This window comes from Myxocyprinus asiaticus, chromosome 25 (genome assembly GCF_019703515.2).
Source record: "Myxocyprinus asiaticus isolate MX2 ecotype Aquarium Trade chromosome 25, UBuf_Myxa_2, whole genome shotgun sequence".
NCBI lineage: Eukaryota > Metazoa > Chordata > Actinopteri > Cypriniformes > Catostomidae > Myxocyprinus > Myxocyprinus asiaticus.
The window spans coordinates 46,631,501-46,652,789 of NC_059368.1; the positions used below are offsets into that span (position 1 = coordinate 46,631,501).

At 44.6% G+C, this 21,289-nt stretch overlaps 1 pseudogene; it reads right to left on the reverse strand.

The window, feature by feature from the left end:
* Positions 1-8,504: 8,504 nt before the first annotated feature.
* LOC127416020 (peptidyl-prolyl cis-trans isomerase-like 4) lies at positions 8,505-20,278 on the reverse strand (annotated as a pseudogene).
* Positions 20,279-21,289: the final 1,011 nt, after the last annotated feature.

Below are 21,289 nucleotides of genomic sequence, written 5' to 3' on the forward strand. Positions count from 1 at the left end.
TATTGAACATGGAATATTCCTTAAATATGAATGGAAGAAATTGGAATGCCCAACATGGTAGGTGTAGAAAAAGAAGTCCCACCTTCTGCTGGTAAAAAATGCCAATCACCTTTTTGATTGAAATATTGCCTTTCAGCTATTTTTCATTAGCTGGATCAGTGTGGAAAATAATTTTTTTTGCATGATTGTGAGCTTAAGCAGCACAATTTATGATTGTCAGATTTAACTGCTCATTTGAAATGTATTATTTGATCGTAAACTTGACCAACCACTTTGGAAATTTCAGTCAATCCCCAGTAGATTGGAGTTGTTCTTGTACTTCAAAATTTCAGCCAGATTCTTAAATGCTGATTGAAGTGATCATTAAAGTGTTGTGAAAGAATGACTATAGTGATGTCTAACAAAAATGTATGCACTCAACCACTGAATCAGCTAGCCTGCACATGTACTACATCAGAGCGGATTGACGTCATTCATTCATAATTTAATACAACACAAGACAATGTTTAGATATATGATTATTATTTCTTTGATTAATCTGAGAAAGCCAAAATTAGCTTTCTGTATTTTATTGGAACAACTTCTTCCACATCTTACCAAATGTTTTCCTCTTAATGTGTAAAATGAAGGCTACAAAATATGAACGTGTATGTTATGCATGTACAAAAATAAATAAATGGGGAGAACTGCTGTGTATTGAACAAGCACTACACGGACGCCTTTTACAGTTTTGCACTGTTACCATGTCAACAACTGCATCTCCCCCTGAAAGCATTTAAATGCGCTCCTTCCGCTGGACCCCATGGGAGTTTTAGGCCCCTGGGCTTCAGCCCGTATAAGCCCGTGTGTTAATGCGCCCCTGCATACGGCCCCAGATCAGCTGACATGACACCCACATTATCATTTATAAACTAGTGATGAACAAATGCGAAAATAAAGGTTCTCCTTCTGCTTCACCACCATTTTCACCTGCAGTCACCAAAATTGGTATGTATATAGTTCTCATCAAGCCGGAGAACTTTCATAATTATAGTCATTAGGTCCGCCCAACAGGAAGCTGGCCATTTTGGATTCTTTTAGTATTGCAGTCTCTGAACTTTGAAATACTCCTCCTAGGGGATTTATGAGACTGTGCTAAATTGTGAACAGATTTTTGATATATTGAACGGTGTTGCCATGGCAAGGCATTAAATTAATGGTGTAAAATGGGAAACAGGAAGTGTTCATTTTCTGTATGCAATGTGTGATTCAGATAAAAATTCAGCTGTATGTTTGGTAATGAGGGGGCTGATCACATTTATGTGGCTTTATGGGTCACAGTCATAGATGCCACCAACTGGCAGCAGGAAGTATGTCACCTTTTAACAGACTTTGAAATAGCCCTCTTGTGTTTACATGAATTGCTTCAAAATTCTTTAGAATAATGTCAAGAAACTGCTGATGTAAATTTGCAAAGGAATATTTGATATCTTAAATACTGTTGTCATGGCAATGCATTAATTGTTATTCCTTCTTATATTTGGGTCTTTTTGAGGCACTTGGCATGCTTAAAATGTAATGACATTTTGCACACACATCAGAGCCATCGGCCTTTAGGGCTGGGTAAAAGTTCACACATGGGCATGTAGGAGGTGCTCTGTAGCACCCCCCCCCTTAAAATTGGCATGTAACGGGGTCTCTGTAGCACCCCCATTTTCACCTACAGTCACCAAACTTGGTACTTATATTGTTCTCATCAAGCCAAACAACTTTCATACACACAGTCATTAGCTCACCCAACAGGAAGTCGGCCATTTTGGATTTTCAGAAAATCGCAGGCTCTGAACTTTTAAATACTCCTAGGGGATTCATGTGACTGGCATCAAATTTGTGCAACATCATGCCAAGTCATTTTAGATGCTAAATTGCAAACAGATTTTTGATATTTTGAACGGTGTCACCATGGTGAAGCAATAAATTAATGGTGAAAAATGGGAAACAGAAAGTGTGTGATTTAGATCAAAATGTAGATGTATGTTTAGTCTTGGGGGCTAATCAAATGGATGTGACTATTTTGGGTCATGGTCATAGTGCCACCACCTTGCAGCAGGAAGTGTGGCTCTTACAACAGACTTTAAAATAGTCCTCTTACATTTAACCAAATTGCTTAAAAATTGTTTAGAATAATGTCAAATACCAAATGCATGAGTCCACCTTACATTGTTTTCCGAAAGCCACCGGGTGGAAATGGACCCATGGTGCTTGGGCCCATCATCGCTGCTTGCAGCTTTATTTACCTTGTTTTTATTGTCTTACATCTATTCACCACACTGACTCTGGTGATATATCCCTTCTGTGTCCCCTACATTGGTCTATGAAAAGCAGGTACAGCAATGCTGACTGTGGAATATTAAATTATATTGATATTAGAGGCTGCCGAAATCTGTTACCCCTCTTTAATTTCAACTAAGTGTGTCTATTATTAGTTTAGAATAAAGAGGGGTAACAGATTTTGGTAACCTCTAATGTACTGTCAGATTTGGTGACCCTGCTGTTTCTCTTTACTTCATCATATACCATAAGAATAAATCTATTAGAGGATAACAGAATAGATTAAACATCACCTGAATGAGTTTGGTAAACATTAGGCACACTTAGTTGAAATTAAAGAGGGGTGTTATAAGTGTTTTTATAAAATTATAAGCTTCACATTTCTACATTTAAACCCTCCAAAAATTTTCCTCATTCACTTCCATTGTAAGTGTCTCACTGGAACACAGATTTGTGGGGGTTTTTTTTAAAGGAAAGGAGGAAAGAGTCGAAATTAATTTTGTGGTAATCAACATTATGCCTTAAATGCTGTTGATTGAACTTAACTTGTATTGTACCCGGAATATTCATTAAATTAAATAGGTTTATAATAATTTTTATAGTATAAATTATACTACTATATTTTGTACTTCAGTGTAAAGCTCAGTATAACATATACAGTTGAAGTCAGAAGTTTACACTTAGGTTGAAATCATTAAAACTCATTTTTTAACAACTCCACAGCTTTTATATTAGCAAACTGTATTTTTGGCAAGTCGTTTAGGACATCTACTTTGTAATGTTTCCAACAATTGTTTACAGACAGATTGTTTCACTTTTAATTGACTATATCACAATTCCAGTGGGTCAGAAGTTTACATACACTAAGTTAACTGTGCTTTTAAGCAGCTTCAGAAAAATGATGTCAAGCCTTTAGACAATTAGCTTCTGACAGGAGGTGCACTGAATTGGAGGTGTATCTGTGTATGTATTTTAAGACCTACCTTCAAACTCGGTGCCTCCATGCTTGACATCATGGGAAAATCAAAAGAAATCAGCCAAGACCTCAGAAAAAAATTGTGGATCTCCACAAGTCTGGTTTATCCTTGGGAGCAATTTCCAAACACTTGAAGGTACCACGTTCATCTGTACAAACAATAGTATGCAAGTATATACACCATGGGACCATGCAGCCATCATACTGCTCAGGAAGGAGATGCATTCTGTCTCCTAGAGATGAACGTAGTTTGGTGCGAAAAGTGCAAATCAATCCCAGAACAACAGCAAAGGACCTTGTGAAGATGCTGGAGGAAACAGGTGGACAAGTATCTATATCCACAGTAAAACGAGTTCTATATCGACATAACCTGAAAGGCTGCTCAGCAAGGAAGAAGCCACTGCTCCAAAACCGCCCTAAAAAAAGCCAGACTACAGTTTGAAAGTCCACATGGGGACAAAGATCTTACTTTTTGGAGAAATGTTCTCTGGTCTAATGAAACAAAAATTGAACTGTTTGGCCATAATGACCATTGTTATGTTTGGAGGAAAAAGGGTGAGGCTTGCAAGCCGAAGAACACCATCCCAACCGTGAAGCATGGGGGTGGCAGCAGCATGTTGTGGGGGTGCTTTGCTGCAGGAGGGATTGGTGCACTTCTCAAAATAGATGGCCTCACGAGGAAGGAAAATTATGTGGATATACTGAAGCAACATCTCAAGACATCAGCCAGGAACTTAAAGCTCGGTCACAAATGGGTCTTCCAAATGGACAATGACCCCAACCATACCTCCAAAGTTGTGGCAAAATGGCTTAAGGACAACAAAGTCAAGGTATTGGAGTGGCAATCACAAAGCCCTGACCTCAATCCGATAGAAAATGTGTGGGCAGAACTGAAAAAAGCGTGTGAGCACCAGTTCTGTCTGGAGGAATGGGACAAAATTCCAGCAACTTATTGTGAGAAGCTTGTGGAAGGCTACCCAAAATGTTTGACCCAAGTTAAACAATTTAAAGGCAGGGCTACCAAATACGAATAAAGTGTATGTAAACTTCTGCCCCACTGGGAATGTGATGAAAGAAATAAAAGTTGAAATAAATAATTCTCTCTACTATTATTCTGACATTTCACATTCTTAAAGTAAAGTAGTGATCCTAACTGACCTAAGACAGGGAATGTTTTCTATGATTAAATGTCAAGAATTGTGAAAAACTGAGTTTAAATGTATTTGGCTAAGGTGTATGTAAACTTCTGACTTCAACTGTACATTTATCGGAATACATTTTTATATTTTTCCTTGATGGGCGGGACATACAGTATTGGCAGTAAGGGGCAGCAGTGTAGCATTATTAAAGCTAATCCAAGCCCTTTAAAAACTGAATAGAAGCTCATTAACTGTCATGCTACATTGTAAAATCACGTTGCCATAGCAGAAAACTAATAGTTCTAGCAAGAACTAACAGGGATTCTGATTTTTACATGAAAGAAACATTGAACCCCTTAATGTTGATGCACACAAACTCATGAAACTTGAATGAAAAAAGGGCAAGTGTGTTTTATGATCTATGAATCAGCGTCAACAATTTAACAAATATTCTGCCTAAATTTGCATTTTCACAAACTTTTCAAAACTTAAAAGTACTGCCTACCATGCTACAAATTTTGTATTACTCGGAAGAAAAAAAACAACACCTTCATGATACATTGACTCCATACATAGACTGAATTATTTAGATTTTATGTATAATAGCTTTCAAATAATTTTCCTGAATTAGTGAGATGACATGAAACAAACCTGAGCAGACAAAACAAACTTTATATAAGAGTGGAGAAAGAAATGCAACAGCATTAAAAAAAAAGTTTGAAAGCTACACTTGCTATTAACATGCCCGTCGCACATGTATCCTCATACATTTGAGGAGATGAGTTCAAGATGGCGCAGAGTATGGCTGCTGCGTTGCAAGCTCTGACCCAATATTGCAGTTTTTTGTTGTTTTGTCTACAATTCTTATGTTTTTTGTCTTGGATGTTGTCTGCCTTATTGTCTACAATAGACAAACACTTTTGGACATTGGTTTTGCAATAGCTCACCGAAAACCGGACTTTACCTCAATGCCGACCCGCTGTTTTCAAACACGACAGCGGAGCCATTTGTCTGGGCAGGGACAACGCCGGAAAAGGGGAAGGAGAGCCGGCGTTCTCATCAGACTAAAATGTCGCGCAAATCGACCCCCGCTACCCAGTATTCTACTGGCAAATGTTCAGTCTCTGGACAACAAGCTCTGCAAGCTGAGAGCGCAGATCTCTTTCCAACGAAAGACAAGGGACTGATGCATTATTTGCCTTACAGAAACTTGGATGTCTGCGGAGATTCCAGACCCGTGGGGTTCTCCGTGCACCGAGCAGACAGAGCGAAAGACCTCTCAGGTAAAAGCAGAGGTGGTGGTGTATGTATTATGATCAACAAATCCTGGTGTGTTCAGAGGAATGTACATTCTATCAAGTCTTTCTGCTCTCCTGATCTGGAATTTCTCATGCTTCTGTGTCAACCATTCTGGCTACCGAGGGAATTCACAGCGGTCATTATCACAGCTGTGTATATCCCACCACAAGCCGACACAGACCAAACACTCAAGGAACTGTATTGGAGTATAAGTGAGCAGGAAACCGTGAACCTTTAGTACGTGTTCATTGTGACCGGGGACTTTAACAAAGCCAACCTCAAGTCAATAGCACCGAAATACTACCAACACATCAGCTTCAACATACAAGGGGACTGGGTTTTGGACCATTGCTACTCTCTCTTCCAGGATGGCTACAAATCCCTCCCCCACCCACCATTTGGCAAATCTTACCGTTCTGCTTACAGGCAGAAACTGAAACAGGAAGCACCCGCCCTCAGAACGATCCAGTGCTGGTCGAACCAATCAGATTCTATGCTACAAGACTGTTTTGTTCACGTGGACTGGGAGATGTTCCGGTCCGCCTCTGATGATGACATCGAGGTATTCACTGATAGCCTAACGTGTTTCATCAGGAAGTGCATAGAGGATGTTGTACCAACCAAAACAATACGATCTACCCTAACCAAAAACCATGGATTAATGTTCGTGCGGCACTTAATGCGCGGACCTCCACTTTTAATTCCGGAAATGCGGAGGAGCATAAACAAACCAGTTATGCCCTCCACAAAACTATCAGAGCAGCCAAACGCCAGTACAGGGACAAGATTGAAGGACAGTTCAACACCACTGACTCAAAAAGCATGTGGCAGGGAATTAATATCATCACGGACTTCAAAGGGAATAAAAACTCCACCATGAACACCGCTGCCTCACTCCCGGATGAGCTTAATACTTTTTATGCTCGTTTCGAGGGAAATAACACCGCCTTCACGGAGAGAGCTCTTGCGGCCGAAGCTACAGAGGTTAGTTCACTCTTCGTCTCTGTAGTGGATGTAACCCGATCCTTCCGATGGGTGAATATCCATAAAGCTGCGGGTCCAGACGACATTCCGGGCCGCGTCATCAAAGCAATCCAAAATCACTTGCTTAAATGTCTGGCATCCTGTTGCTCTGACCCCCATCACTAGCAAATGCTTTGAGAGGCTAATCAGAGATTACATCTGCTCTGTGCTGCCTCCCTCACTGGACTCACTGCAGTTTGCATAACACAACAACCGCTCCACTGATGATGCCATTGTATCTACACTACACACTAATCTCTCCTACCTGGAAAAAAGGAACGCATATGTGAGAATGCTGTTTGTAGACTACAACTCAGCATTCAACACCATAGTGCCCTCCAAGCTTGATGTGAAACTCCGGGCTCTGGGCTTAAACAGCTCGCTGTGCAGCTGGATTCTGGACTTCCTGTCAAGCAGATGCCAGGTGGTTAGAATGGGCAGCAACATCTCATCACTGACCCTCAACACTGGAGCCCTGCAGGGCTGTGTTCTCAGCCCACTCCTGTATTCCTTGAACACACATGACTGTGTGGCAACACACAGCTCCAATGCCATCATTATGTTTGCTGATGATACAACGGTGGTAGGTCTGATCACTGACAATGATGAAACAGCCTACAGAGAGGAGGTGCACACTCTGACATGCTGGTGTCAGGAGCACAACCTCTCCCTCAATGTCAGTAAGACCAAGGAGCTTGTGGTGGACTTCAGGAGAAAAGACAGAGAACACAGCCCCATCACCATCAATGGAGCACTGGTGGAGAGAGTCAGCAGCTTCAAGTTCCTCGGTGTCCACATCACAGAGTAACTCACATGGTCCATCCACACTGAGGCCATTGTGAAGAAGGCTCATCAACGCCTCTTCTTACGGAGACAGCTGAGGAAGTTTGGAATGAACCACCACATCCTCACACGGTTCTACACCAGCACTGTAGAGAGCATCCTGACTGGCTGCATCACTGCCTTATCCGGCAACAGAACCACCCTCAACCGCAAAGCCCTGCAAAGGGTGGTGCGAACTGCCAGACACATCATCGGAGGTGAGCTTCCCTCCCTCCAGGACATATACACCAGGCGGTGTGTGAAAAAAGCTCGGAGGATCATCAGAGACTCCAGCCACCCGAGCCATGGGCTGCTCTCACTGCTACCATCAGGCAGGCGGTATCGCAGCATCAGGACCCGCACCAGCTGACTTCATGACAGCTTCTTCCCCCAAGCAATCAGACTTTTGAACTCTTGATCTCTCACGATCATATACATCAGCACTGCACTTTATTAATCTTATTATCTCACACTGGACTGTCATAATTATATTCTCTCTTAACAACACACTGGCAACTGACTATCAACCGACAGCCTGAATGTCAATACAGCACAATACAACCTACTGTGTATTTTATATATACTATTTTTTATTGTATACTGTGTATTATATATTGTGTGTATGTGTATTCTATATTGTGTGTATTGTATACTGTACATTGTATATTATTATTTGTATATTGTGTTGTGTGTAATTATGTGTATGTTAGATATGTAAATTATGTTGTGTAAATCTGATGTTTATTGTAAATTGGTATATGTCTCCAATGTTGCTCGGAACTGCACCCAAGACTTTCACCCACTGTTGCACTTGTGTATATGGTTGAATAACAATAAAGTGATTTGATTTGATTTGAAATAAAAAAAATTAAAAAATCATCTTAATGTAAAAAGTTGCATTTGCCTTTATTCTAGCAGTGAGTTGACGCATAATGTCAACTGTAATACTTTGATCTCTTTGGGCTGCGGCTGCGTTCTCATCCGTGGCTCTTTGTGATGTTTGTGCTCTGTGATTGTCTTTCTCCCGCTCTCTCTCCTTATGTCTCTCTCTGTCTCTCGAGAGGGAATGCTGTCTGCCTTTATCTTTGTCTCGTCGACTCTCATCAGGATCCTACAATTCAAAAGGAACAGAAATAAATAAGACAGAGAACAGAATAGTGACAGATTCTCGACCAGCATATGGTAAGCATGCAGTCCTGCTTAACTGTGGCGGAAATAATCCTAAAGGGGGTGATAGAGTTTCCTTCAAATGTCTGCGTCATTAAACCAGATGTGTTATTATTCAGGTATACAGTTGTACATTGTTGACAAAACTGTACCATTGATTCCTTTGTTCTCTCATTGTCTGATTGTCATTTCTCTCTGTCATCCTTCCTCTAGTCTTCATCATCGTCTAAGTGAAGCTCATAACGGGAGCTTTAGTAATGAAGTTAAAGAATTCCTAAACTAAAGATGAACGGTAACCCATTTAGGACTTAATAAACAAATCTTTGGGGTGGTTTGGTGGCATTTTATAGAGTTTGCAAGATGACATTTTAAATCCAAAGCAGCAAAAGCTACAAAGTGAAATGCAGTTGTCTTTAAGTAAGATTTAAATGTAAAGACTTGATTAGAAGGATACTCTTGCTTGGTTTTAACTTCGTCTTTAAAAGCCAGTTTGGATTTACTGTCCAAGTCTTTCTCATAGGCCTTAAAGTCCTCCTTGGTGTACTTCCCACCTAGAAATCAAACACAAATTGACAATAAAATCACTCTTCATTATACAATATATGAAATCTATATTTAAAAATGTTATATTAACTTTAATTTATTAAAAGAATAATTCACCCCAAAATGAAAATTCCTTCACCATTTCATGTCAATATACCCCCGTATGCTGTCATTTTTTCCATAGAACACAAAAGGAGAAATTATTTAAGAATTTTCACGCAGCACTTTCCAAACAATTGTTCAGAGTTACCATGCCAAGATCCAAAACAGGACCAAAATATACCATTAAGTTAGGGCTGGGCGATATGGATCAAAAATCTTATCTCAGTATTTTTAGGCTGAATGGCGATATATGATATATTTTCTACGAAGTGGACTAAATGTTCAGTTGTAAGTCAAAGCCACATATGAGATGGTAAATGAAGCTTACAACACAATTTGTTTCGGGGCAGAAGAATGCAAAGGCTCGTGGCCGGGGTTGCAGCAGCAGCACAAAGTTTAACACATACTGCAGTTTATGACTGCTCCCTAAAATCCCACAATGCACTGTATAAACCAGGGAGCATCATTGCTCACTATGTTCCCTTACCGGAAACGTCCTTGTGTCTTCTGAAGTCTCTCAATCATTAGATGACGAGCACAAGTGTAAAACTATGAAGTCCAAGCATTATTTTCTCCTAAATCAAATCAAAATCAAATCACTTTATTGTCACTCAACCATATACACAAGTGCAATAGTGGGTGAAAGTCTTGGGTGCAGTTCCGAGAACATAGCAGTCATGACAGTGATAAGACATATACACATAATTACACAACACAATATACAATAATAATATACAATGTACAGTATACAATACACATAATATAGAATACACAGTATCCAATAAAAAATAGTATATATAAAATGTACAGTATGTTGTATTGTGCTGTATTGACATTCAGGCTGTCGGTTGATAGTCAGTTGTCAGTGTGTTGTTAAAAGAGAATATAATTTATGACAGTCCAGTGTGAGATTAATAAAGTACAGTGCTGATGTATACTGATCGTGAGAGATCAAGAGTTCAAAAGTCTGATTGCTTGGGGGAGGAAGCTGTCATGAAGTCGGCTGGTGGGGGTTCTGATGCTGCGATACCACCTGCCTGATGGTAGAAAGAGATGTTGTTTGTAATATCTTTTATTCATAATTACCATGAAAGTGAAACAATCTTTTAAATATTTAAGTTGTTAAAAGGATTAAAATACGCTCTTTTATATTTTTTTCTTTATGCCATTTATCTGTTATAATAGACCTTTTTCACAGACTGATGACGCATTTCCGCTTTATTTAGCAGCGTAAATCTCAATTTTTTTTTATATTATACATTTTTGAAATATTGAGTGTAAATGTAAAACATTATTCTTGGTGTTATATTACCCTGGAATTAGTTTTAAAAACTGAATTACCACAGCTGTGAGGAGGTTTCTATTACAGCTGCTGAGAGAGTGACAGTAAATTTGGCATCTTCTCCCACCGCTCTTAATCCACCGCTCTCTATTTCCTCTTCTGGAAAGTCATTCAAACGTAATAGTGGATTTTTTATTTTGGTCTTGGAGCAAATGGGTAAGTAAAAATAATATTTGCTGTGATCTCCCATTCACTCCCATTAACCGCTGTCGAAGTTTACCCTGCAAACCTTTACTTCCGCATTCCAAAACCCAGATTGTGAAAAGGTCTATAACACTGTACGTTTGAATATCTTCAACAAAAATGAATGATCAGTGGATCAGTACCCTTACCAGTGCCAGAAATTGCATTCACGATATACTGATTCACGATATAGGGAGCTGGTTGAGACACAGGGTGAGTTTTCTTTGGAAGTGTGGACCAGTGCTGTGTCTCCCATGTTGCAGGAGATCTTGTGAGCAAGTGGGGCCGGGTTGGCTCACAGACGCAGAGGGAGAGTGGGGCTGGGTTTGCTCGCAGAGGGAGAGTGGGGGTGGGTTTGCTCGCAGAGGGAAAGTGGGGGTGGGGTTTGCTCGAAAAGGGAGAGTGGGGCAGGGTTTGCGCGCAGACGCAGAGGGAGAGTGGGGACGGTTTGCTCGAAGAGGTATAGGGAGAGTGGGGACGAGTTTGCTCGCAGAGGGAGAGTGGGGGCCGGGTTTGCTCGAAGAGGAAGAGGGAGAGTGGGGCCGAGTTTGCTCGCAGTGGAAGAGTGGGGCCGGGTTTGCTCGCAGACATAGAGGGAGAGTGGGGCCGGGTTTGCTCGCAGATGTAGAGGGTCAGTGGTGCCGGGCTTGCGCACAGACGCAGAGGGAGAGTGGGGGAGGGGTTTGCTCACAGGGGGAGAGTGGGGCCGGGTTTGCTCGCAGAGGTAGAGGGAGAGTGGGGATGGGGTTTGCTTGCAGATACAGAGGGAGAGTGGGGGCAGGTTTGCTCGCAGAGGGAGAGTGGGGCGGGTTTGCACGCTGAGGGAGAGTGGGGGCGGGTTTGCTCACAGAGGGAGAGTGGGGCTGGGTTTGCTCGCATACGCTGAGGGAGAGTGGGGCCAGGTTTGCTCGCATACACAGAGGGAGAGTGGGGCCATGTTTGCTCGCAGACACAGAGGGAGAGTGGGGCCGGGTCTGCTCGAAGAGGGAGAGTGGGGCCGGGTTTGCGCGCAGACGCAGAGGGAGAGTGGGGCCGGATTTGCTCGAAGAGGGAGAGTGGGGCCGGGTTTGCACGCAGACGCAGAGGGAGAGTGGGGCCAGATTTTCTCAAAGAGGGAGAGTGGGGGCTGGGTTTGCTCGCAGAGGTAGAGGTAGAGTGGGGCCGGGTTAGCGTGCAGATGCAGTGGGAGAGTGGGGCCGGGCTTGTGTGCAGATGCAGAGGGAGTGTGGGGATGGGGTTTGCTCGCAGACGTAGAGGGAGATTGGGGCTGGGTTTGCTTGCAGACGTAGAGGGAGATTGGGGCCGGGTTTGCTCGCAGACGTAGAGGGACAGTGGTGCCGGGCTTGCATGCAGAGTTAGAGGGAGAGTGGGGCCGGGTTTGCTCGCAGACGTAGAGGGAGATTGGTGCCGGGTTTGCTCGCAGACGTAGAGGGAGAGTGGGGCTGGGTTTGCTAGCAGACATAGAGGTATAGTGGTGCTGGGCTTGCTAGCAGACGCAGATGGAGAGTGGAGCAGGGGTTTGCTAGCAGACGCAGAGGGAGAGTGGGGGCAGGGTTTGCTCGCAGAGGTAGAGGGAGAGTGGGGATGGGGTTTGCTAGCAGGTGCAGAGGGAGAGTGGGGGCGGGTTTGCTCGCAGAGGGAGAGTGGGTCGGGTTTGCACGCTGAGGGAGAGTGGGGGCGGGTTTGCGGGCAGAGGGAGAGTGGGGGCGGGTTTGCGGGCAGAGGGAGAGTGGGGGTGGGTTTGCGTGCAGAGGGAGAGTGGGGCCGGGTTTGCTCACAGAGGGAGAGTGGGGCTGGGTTTGCTCGCATACGCTGAGGGAGAGTGGGGCCAGGTTTGCTCGCATACACAGAGGGAGAGTGGGGCAATGTTTGCTCGCAGACACAGAGGGAGAGTGGGGCCGGGTCTGCTCGAAGAGGGAGAGTGGGACCAGGTTTGCGCGCAGACACAGAGGGAGAGTGGGGCCGGATTTGCTCGAAGAGGGAGAGTGGGGCCGGGTTTGCGCGCAGACGCAGAGGGAGAGTGGGGCCAGATTTTCTCAAAGAGGGAGAGTGGGGGCTGGGTTTGCTCGCAGAGGTAGAGGGAGAGTGGGGCCGGGTTAGCGTGCAGATGCAGTGGGAGAGTGGGGCCAGGCTTGCGTGCAGATGCAGAGGGAGTGTGGGGATGGGGTTTGCTCGCAGACGTAGAGGGAGATTGGGGCTGGGTTTGCTTGCAGACGTAGAGGGAGATTGGGGCCAGGTTTGCTCGCAGACGTAGAGGGACAGTGGTGCCGGGCTTGCATGCAGAGTTAGAGGGAAAGTGGGGCCGGGTTTGCTCGCAGACGTAGAGGGAGATTGGGGCCGAGTTTGCTCGCAGACGTAGAGGGAGAGTGGGGCCGGGTTTGCTCGCAGACGTAGAGGGATAGTGGTGCTGGGCTTGCATGCAGACGCAGATGGAGAGTTGGGGAGGGGTTTGCTAGCAGACGCAGAGGGAGAGTGGGGGCAGGGTTTGCTCGCAGAGGTAGAGGGAGAGTGGGGATGGGGTTTGCTAGCAGGTGCAGAGGGAGAGTGGGGGCGGGTTTGCTCGCAGAGGGAGAGTGGGGGCGGGTTTGCTCGCAGAGGGAGAGTGGGGGCGGGTTTGCTCACAAAGGGAGAGTGGGGCCAGGTTTGCTCGCAGACGCAGAGGGAGAGTGGGGCCAGGTTTGCTCGCAGACGCAGAGGGAGAGTGGGGCCAGGTTTGCTCGCAGAGGGAGAGTGGGGCCGGGTTTGCTCGCAGAGGGAGAGTGGGGCCGGGTTAGCGTGCAGACGCAGAGGGAGAGTGGGGGCTGGGTTTGCTCGCAGAGGTGGAGGGACAGTGGTGCCGGGTTAGCGTGCAGACACAGAGGGAGAGTGGGGCCGGGCTTGTTCGCAGATGCAGAGGGAGAGTGGGGATGGGGTTTGCTAGCAGATGCAGAGGGAGAGTGGGGGTGGGTTTGCATGCAGATGCAGAGGGAGAGTGGGGCCAGGTTTGCTCGCAGAGGGAGAGGGAGATTGGGGCCGGGTTTGCTCGCAGACATAGAGGGACAGTAGTGCCGAGCTTGCACACAGAGTTAGAGGGAGAGTGAGGCCGGATTTGCTCGCAGACGTAGAGGGAGATTGGGGCCAGGTTTGCTCGCTGGCATAGAGGGAGAGTGGGGCCGGGTTAGCGTGCAGACGCAGAGGGAGAGTGGGGGCTGGGTTTGCTCGCAGAGGTGGAGGGACAGTGGTGCCGGGTTAGCGTGCAGACACAGAGGGAGAGTGGGGCCGGGCTTGTTCGCAGATGCAGAGGGAGAGTGGGGATGGGGTTTGCTAGCAGATGCAGAGGGAGAGTGGGGGTGGGTTTGCATGCAGATGCAGAGGGAGAGTGGGGCCAGGTTTGCTCGCAGAGGGAGAGGGAGATTGGGGCCGGGTTTGCTCGCAGACATAGAGGGACAGTAGTGCCGAGCTTGCACACAGAGTTAGAGGGAGAGTGAGGCCGGATTTGCTCGCAGACGTAGAGGGAGATTGGGGCCAGGTTTGCTCGCTGGCGTAGAGGGAGAGTGGGGCCGGGTTTGCACACAGATGCAGAGGGAGAGTGGGGGAGGGGTTTGCTAGCAGACGCAGAGGGAGAGTGGGGGCAGGGTTTGCTTGCAGAGGGAGAGTGGGGCCGGGTTTGCTCGCAGAGGTAGAGGGAGAGTGGGGATGGGGTTTGCTAGCAGATGCAGAGGGAGAGTGGGGGCAGGTTTGCTCGCAGAGGGAGAGTGGGGTAGGTTTGCTCACGGAGGGAGAGTGGGGGAGGGTTTGCTTGCAGAGGGAGAGTGGGGGCGAGTTTGCTTGCAGAGGGAGAGTGGAGGTGGGTTTGCTCACAGAGGGAGAGTGGGGGCGGGTTTGCATGCAGATGCAGAGGGAGAGTGGGACCAGGTTTGCTCGCAGAGGGAGAATGGAGCCGGGTTTGTGCGCAGACACAGAGGGAGAGTGGGGGAGGGGTTTGCTCACAGAGGGAGAGTGGGGGTGGGTTTGCTCGCAGAGGGAGAGTGGGGCCGGGTTTGCTCGAAATGGGAGAGTGGGGCCGGGTTTGCTTGCAGAGTGAGAGTGGGGCCGGGTTTGCTCGCAGACGTAGAGGGACAGTGGTGCCAGGCTTGCACGCAGATGCAGAGGGAGAGTGGGGGCCGGGTTTGCTAGCAGACGCAGAGGGAGAGTGGGGTCGGGGTTTTCTCGCAGAGGGATAGTGGGGCTGGGTTAGCGTGCAGACACAGAGGGAGAGTGGTGCCGGGCTTGCATGCAGACGCAGAGGGAGAGTGGGGGCAGGGTTTGCTCGCAGAGGGAGAGTGGGGCTGGCTTTGCTCGCAAAGGTAGAGGGAGAGTGGGGCCGGGTTTGCACGCAGACGCAGAGGGAGAGTGGTGCCGGGTTTTCTCACAGAGGGAGAGTGGGGGCTGGGTTTTCTCGCAGAGGTAGAGGGAGAGTGGGGCTGGGTTTGCGCACAGATGCAGAGGGAGAGTGGGGCCGGGTTTGAGCGCAGACGCAGAGGGAGAGTGTGGACGGGTTTGCTCGCAGAGGGAGAGTGGGGCCGGGTTTGCTCACAGAGGGAGAGTGGGGCCGGGTTTGCTATCTGAGGTTGAGGGAGAGTGGGTCCGGGTTTGCTCGCGGCGGGAGAGTGGGGGCGGGTTTGCTCGCTGAGGGAGAGTGGGGGCGGGTTTGTTCACGGAGGGAGAGTGGGGGTGGGTTTGCTCACAGAGGGAGAGTGGGGGCGGGTTTCCTTGCAGAGGGAGAGTGGGGGAGGGTTTGCTCGGCAGCCTTTATCCCTCTCGTCGGCTTGATTAGCCTGATTAGGTGCCGGGTGTGCATCATCACGGCCCAGCCCCGCCTTCCTCCTTGCCACAAATATATATCTTTTTTTTTTTGCTTGTTTATTAGGTGCAACTAATTACAAATCATAAAGGAAAATGAAAAATGCACACAGCAGTCATGCTCGGGTCTCAGGAGGTTAATAATCTTCACCTCCACCAATGCTCACGTGTAGCCAACATCCATGATGAATTTTTGGCCTGTTACTCACACAAAGCTATCTGTATGGCTTCAGAAGTGAATGATTTTTTTTAGCATGACACATAAGCTGTTTCTATCCATGTTGCGAACTAAATTTATGCAAATAATCAGAATATCGCAAAAACAACATGAATAAAGCAGCGTTTAATAGAGCAAAATTTTCACTTCTGGGGAACTGGCACAAAACAGAAATAAATGGAAGTTGTGGCCACTGTGGCTCTTTTTTAATGTAATAAAATTCCTTGTGGTTTAGACCATGCAGATCTGACGAACTCTGTTTGCGCTAGCATTCATTTTGATGATGGACTTTGGCATTTCACAATAACCAGAGCAACATTTGATATTGAAGTTGTTCTCTGAGCAAATTATGTGTTCTCTGAGTAATTATGACTTGAGGCAGTCACATGACACATGGCATCTACACTGATCAGCCACAAAATTAAAACCACGGAAAGGTAAAGTGAATAACATTTATTATCTCGTTACAATGGCACCTGTCAAGGGGTGGGATATATTAGGCAGCAAATGAACAGTCAGTTTTGACAAGGGCCAAATTTTGATGGCTAGACAACTGGGTCAGAGCATCTCCAAAACGGCAGGTCTTGTGGGGTGTTCCCGGTATGCAGTGGTTAGTACCTACCAAAAGTGGTCCAAGGAAGGACAACCGGTGAACCGGCGACAGGGTCATGGGCGCCCAAGGCTCATTGATGCGTGTGGGGAGCGAAGGCTAGCCCGTCTGGTCCGATCCCACAGAAGAACTACTGTAGAACAAAATGCTGAAAAACTTAATGCTGGCCATGATAGAAAGGTGTCAGAATACACAATGCATCACAGCTTGCTGCGTATGGGGCTGCATAGGGATGCACCATGGGAAGAAGGCAGGCCAGCGGAGGCAGTGTGATGCACTGGGCAATGTTCTGCTGGGAAACCTTGGGTCCTTCACCCCTTCACCCCTTCATGGCAACAGTATTCCCTGATGGCAGTGGCCTCTTTCAGCAGGATAATGCACCCTGCCACACTGTAAAAATGGTTCAGGAATGGTTTGAGGAACATGACAAAGAGTTCAAGGTGTTGACTTGGCCTCCAAATTCCCCAGATCTCAAACCAATTGATCATCTATGGGATGTGCTGGACCAACAAGTCATCCATGGAGGCCTCACCTCGCAGCTTACAGTACTTAAAGATCTGCTGCTAACGTCTTGGTGCCAGATACCACAGGACACCTTCAGAGGTCTTGTGGAGTCCATGCCTCAATGGGTCAGAGCTGTTTTGGCGGCACGAGGGGGACCTACCCGATATTAAGCAGGTTGTTTTAATGTTGTGGCTGATATTCATTTACATAAATTATACGGGAATAGATTTAATAAATGTTTTTGTAGTTAAGGCGCATATCTTCTTTCCGAATAAAAACTTCAAGCTCAAGCATGCATATATATTTTTTATACATTTTTGGAAACTTTATTTGCATCTTGGTGTTTTCATTCAGCATTAAGCTATATACCCAAATTCGCATTAAAATACATCAGTGGAAAGAAACCCAGCTGTAGTCACTATGACCTGCTGTTGTATGGAAAGAGCTGTGTGAAGATTCTTCAAAAATCATCCTTTTGTGTACTACAGATGGTAAGCAATTGACAGGATTTTTATTTTTGGGTCAGTAATTAATCGGATAATAAGGACAAGCACGCACTGACCTTTACCCTTCCATTTGATCTTGGACACAGATTGGCTGAAGTCCACATCAATCATCTATTAGGACATTATCCATTTTTAAGTAAGCTTTCTCACAGTCTTCCTCATTATCAAATCAAACACCAAAACATTTAATGTGTAGATCAATCCACCCCGCATGTACACATTTGCATGACCTCACCGAGAAAGCATTTAGTGCAACTGATTATATTAAAAATAACGTGTTAATGCAATTAATCATGCCCCCTGACGTGTATGTATTTGTCTGCCATACTAGCAATTCAACCTTGAAGTACGTGTTTTTACCGGCTGCGTGAATAGGTGTCAGCGCACCTCACAAGCAGCGCAGCCACAGAATGAGAAGCACTCAGGAGGAAGCTCAACAGAATACAGGAATCTTGAGATGTGATTTTCAAAGTTTCCACTACTTTTAACTTGACACAGCGTGCCAAAAATGCAGTGTTTATGACGCTGAATACCAGTGAGACACTCCAAATGCATTATAGCATAATTAGAACCCAGTTAAGTGTGTACTTCACAAGCACAATGAACATAGACATTTAGTATACAGCCTTGATCTTTACCCACAACTATAAGTGATCAGACTATCGTTCTTCCTTTGCCATTAACACCGCATAATACGCCACATATAAAAAAGCTTTTAAAACTCTGTTTTTATTTGGAGTTACTTGCATTTGGCAAGTGTAAAAAGCTCTTTTCTCTCACCATTTAATGGGGCCGAAGCATGAGAAGATGATCTCTAGATCTTTTTCTGTGGTGACAGGGTTCAGTTTACACACAAACAGCACGTTCACGGGAGGTTTAATGTCCGCATCCGGCAGATCACCCACCTTACGACAAATAAACTTTCAAACACACACGAAACCAACAGCACCTTCACTGCGGTAGGTGAGTCATTGAAGATATGCAAGAGTTCTTTAATTAGGGGCACTTTTGACAACTTGAAATCTTGACAAAAGAAACTTCTTCAAACTGTTTCATCACATGTCCTGAATAAAGATCTGATCATGGTCTTGATCAGACTTCATGTGGATTTCGGAATAGTGTGTGTGATACAGTGGGTTTTCAAGATTGTGTGTGATGCTGGTAATGTCACTTTTCTCTATTTGGAGATGATGTTGAATAAGGATCTCAGCTTTTCAACGACATCTGGATGGAGCTGCTAGTCCAGTTAGAGGAAACAGTGGGTGTTCTTCATGGACGAGCACATGTGTGAGTGCTCAGCTATGTTAGAGAACCACCTGCATTTCACATCTTTATAATGTTATAGAATGTGATGGAGAAAGAGAATTGTTTTCCTAGTACTTGATGCCATCTAGTGGAATGAACTAACACTTTTTTTATTGGACAGAGCAAACAGAGCCTGAATCACAGGCTTTCAAAGACAGGACAAAGACTTTATGTAAATTAGTTTGTAAGCATAATATATAATATTATGAACTTTCAACGAAATAAGACCACTATTTTACAATTAGTCCATTGTATGTGGATAAAATGAGCTTTTAAATCTGGATGTGAAAAACTGTGTGAGGGCTTAAAATCATCCTAAGAGAGAGAAATGTTCCCCTAACAGAAGAATCACATTTACATTACATAAAAAAATAAATAAAAAACAAAACAGCAAGACAAGGCAAAATGATCAAAGATGTCCATCTAGGGCAAGTTTATGCAGAAAAACAATTAAAAACGGATGTAAAATAAATAGCTGTGTGTAACAGCATTCGGGCAGAGTCAGGAGGCAGCGGAAACAGTCAACTTGAGTACTTTTTTAACTCCTTTAGCATCGGCAAACATAAACAAAGAGGCTCTTTGTGGCCAAATATACACACACATAAGTCAATGAGAATTCACTTTAAAACACACACACACACACACACACACTCCCCCCCTGCCATCACTATAACAAGAGACAGGTATTAATGATAATGACAGCCAATACTGTTTAAGTCTGTGCTGTTGTAATATGACATTTTACATTTTGGATTTGCAGACAGTGGTAGAAGTCTGTCTCACCTGATGTCCTGATACGGGATGAAGTCGCTGTCCACAAATGCCTCATTGATTTTAGTGAGCACATCCATACCTTCCATGACCTCTCCAAATACAGTGTGAACGTCATCCAGATAATCCAGATTCTCTCCTGTGGTGATCAGAAACTGGAAGCCACAAGAGAATACACCACAAAAACATACAATCCCACTCAAATCACATAAACAACACTGACAGAAGAGTAATGTTGTGTTATTCAAAATCCACCACAAAGTCAATCGTTTGGACACACCGACTCTGGACAGTTATCCACATTTTAGAATAATACTAAGACTGGCTATTTTATAGTGACTAAAAAAAAAATTACAAATCTTATATCTGCGCTTATAGATTCCAGCTCTGCACACTCTCAAGCAACCAGCAACATTATCATACCGTTGAAATCTTCTCATTGACGGTATTGCATGAAAATACAGATTTTTTCAGAACCTTTCTAAAATCCAAATCGGTTTAATTAAGACAGAATAAGAGACATTTACAGCATCATATAAACTTGCCAAGATCCAGACAATCTTTCAGTTGTGCCTTCCTTATGTTACATTCGACTGTCGCTCAATTTTAAAGGTGACATGCAGGTGTGGCGAGCACATCACGAGCACATCAGAAGTGCAGCACAAGTGAAGCGCATCATGAGCGTATCATACAGACTTGTCCGAGTCTGAACCAAGTCCGCTGTGTATGATTACTTTGGGTATGTTAAAGAACCACGAGGCACAATCAACGTTTATGGTTACCCAGTCTGTAAAGTTTGTCACAAAAAAGGATCGGCTCAGGTGGGAAACACCTCAAACCTTAAGCACAATCTCTGTGGAGATGAATGTAAGTGGAAATACAGTGTACAGGATAATAAATTATAGCCCGTTTCATAAAAACACCAGATTCAATGTGGTTTTACATCATTTGTAATGACTAGGAAGGCTAAAGTTATGTTTATGCTTTCTGTCACATTCACAAATGCAGCTGTAACGGATCTCTACGGAACCAGATAACAATCAACAGACTTTTAATAAAACACTGACAAAGACTTAACATAAACAAAAGTGCATGCGCACAAACACACAAACACTGCTTGTTTGTGTGTGTGTGTGTGTGTGTGTGTGTGTGTGTGTCTGTCTGTCTGTCTGTCTGTCTGTCTCTCTCTCTCTCTCTCTGGTGTCCCGGCTCCTCCTTTTATCTCTCTCCTGCTGATTGGGCAACTCAGCGCCGGGTGTGCATCCTCTCTGCTTTGAATAAATAAATCAATTTATAAATGGACAAATAAAAAGACACATTTAAATGTGTTTATTTAATTAATGTTTAAAAATGTCATTATATTAAACAATAAATTTGTGCATTAATAAATCATATTTATTTAATCTTTAAAATGTAATTAAATGTAGCAATAAATGAATACATTTATGAGTCTTTTTAATGCACTTTAAAAGCACCTTTTAAATTGCATTTTAAAAAGGTACTTGGCAATTGCTTTTCTTAAATCATTTGCCAATTGCTTTTCCTTTTCTTTAACCAATTGAGAGTTGAGTTAATAAAATGCCATTGGATTGTTGACTCGTGAGAGCAACCAATGAACTCTCAACATAGTTATAAGACACACCCCCTCT